General features: G+C 38.4%; 1 long non-coding RNA gene across 1 annotated transcript; it reads left to right on the top strand.

Moving 5' to 3' along the window:
* The first annotated feature begins 519 nt into the window (after nt 1-519).
* LOC113472859 lies at nt 520-1,954 on the top strand. The gene is made up of 2 exons (XR_003395007.1): nt 520-905; nt 1,031-1,954. It is a non-coding gene; the product is annotated as an uncharacterized LOC113472859 (long non-coding RNA).
* The last annotated feature ends 409 nt before the right edge of the window (nt 1,955-2,363 follow it).

Here is a 2,363-nt window from a genome sequence, read left to right as displayed (position 1 = left end):
GTGACATTGTGAAGGACATCAACATTGGACGATATACGAGTGATACCTCTGAATATGCGGAGTCATCATTCAACATAAAGCATCATCGTTATGTTTATATTTTGGTCGTAATATTTATGTTGTCTCATTATGTTTATGGTTCATTGTTTATTTTTCGTTTCTAAAGTGTGTCCACAGACACATAGTCAAACGGCCGTCGATCGATGTCGACTGAACCGTCCACACTGCCTGGATAACATAGGTTCACCTCGTCCATGGACGGCCGGTCGACTATGTTTGGACATAGCTTAATGGGTCACAGGTTGGAGACGTTATTGTTGATGTTCCCCTTAAGTTGATATTGTTGGCAATTCACAAGTGCCACTTAACTTTGCGCCTTGGCTGTAGGTACTTATAATACCAGACACACGTAACAGTTTAACTCTAATCTGAAGACCTCTAACATAAATTGATTAAGCCTTGGCTACAGGTACCTGTGTGCCTAGCAGACACGGGTATCCCTTACCTATATTTTAAAAATTAAATCAGCCGAATTGCCTTAGTCATAGTTTTATCTCTGCTATTGATTAGATCGCCATATTTTTCTTTGTAACACTTTGTTATCAGCATTTTTATAATATACCTGACAAGTGCTTCCATCATTTTCTAACTGATCAAACACTAACTTGTAGCAACTAGCTAGAGCGCTATAAATATTTCAGGTATTGTACATAACTTTCCTTCAAACGAGGCTACGCCTATGATGAAACCGGTTTGACCATTCATCCCCTCCTTGCATGTGCTGCCATGATAGTCAAATTTATTTTCATCTACTAACTTGTGTAAATTTGGTCACTAATTCCTTCACCAGTCTTCTCGTTTTAGTAAGAACAGCCACGCACTATCAGATATGTACACCTGATCAGGTTCGCCTGTCAAATCTACCTGATAGTCCTGTCAAATCTACCTGAATTTGGTCACTAATTCCTTCACCAGTCTTCTCGTTTTAGTAAGAACAGCCACGCACTATCAGATATGTACACCTGATCAGGTTCGCCTTTCAAATCTACCTGATAGTCCTGTCAAATCTACCTGGTAGTGTGTGTAATCATCAGGTATCAGGTAGGCCTGATAGGCGGATCTGATCAGGTCTATCTGATAGTGAGTGGCTGGTCCAAGATTGGGTCCAAGTGTCCGTCTAGACTAGAGTGTCTAGCCAGACTGGAGAAAGTTCCAAGTAGGTTCCAAGGATGGAAAGTTACTCGTGGAATGCAGAGAATGCTATTGTGTCACACCTTATTGGAAATCCCCGCCACCAGAATTGCCAGAAGTGTGGAAGAAGTGGAAGACTTATTACTGGTGGTAAAACCGAACTGAATTATAGTCTCGCCAAGCTTGCGTTAATTGGTTTACCTAGTGATAATTTTATTATTAGTAGAGTACAAAAGATTCTTTCGTTATTTTCATAAACATTCACAGCAAATTTCAATTTTTGCTCAATGAGAGAATGAGTGTTTTTCAGAGTTTCTCACAGGATCGTACAAAATCACCAGGCAAAATTCTATCAAAAATATGTATAAGTTTAGTATCGAAACGTAAGAAGGTTTAGATTTGGATGTAGAGGTCATGTCATATCAACCTTTTTCATTGCAAATCATCAAAAACCATTAGTAAACTAGAAAACACTAAAGCAGAACAAATCACAAAATATCTCCTCAGATAGCTCCATTCATAGCTCACTTGTCAGTCAAGTCACACGGGCGCACAATCGCGTTAATGATCTCCATCAGCTAAACCAACCTATCTTCCAACGACCTTGTACATTGCTACCATAGTACCTTGCTTGCTTCGGACCCCCCTCATAGTCGCCTCTCAGCAAAAACCCAAGGTCATTTCATAACCAGGATGACTCACGGCAAACCTATGTGCTTGGGGAATTCCAAGAGTTATTTATGGACAGTCTGATATTTGCCAGTGATTCAGTATCAAATAGGTTTATCTGTGGATTTAGAGGGCGTTAGGTCCCGTTAGATCATCGTTCAGTTCAAAAGCTTCCCAATTCTATCAGAAGTCTTCTGAGTTCTGATATCAGTTCTGACGTTCATTGCTGTTGAACAGTTTGGAAATAATAAATTCATCGATTTCCTTTTTTGTTTGATCCAATTTCTAAAATTTTCTGTGATATTCCTCAACTTTCTTAAGTGCCTTATTCAACATCGATTTATTTTTTGTTTGTTCTGAATTTTTGTCTTTAAATATTCCAACTTTCAACATTTGTAATTAATTCGTCTATTTATTTTTTATTTGTTCTAAAATTTTCTGTGATAATTATTTCTCAGTTTGAGCTTTGAGTACAGAGGTACTAAGGATTAGGAATCCATCGA

The sequence above is a fragment of the Diaphorina citri genome, unplaced genomic scaffold, assembly GCF_000475195.1.
Source record: "Diaphorina citri unplaced genomic scaffold, Diaci psyllid genome assembly version 1.1 scaffold9434, whole genome shotgun sequence".
NCBI classification, from domain to species: domain Eukaryota; kingdom Metazoa; phylum Arthropoda; class Insecta; order Hemiptera; family Psyllidae; genus Diaphorina; species Diaphorina citri.
This window is presented reverse-complemented; position numbering and strand designations above follow the sequence as displayed.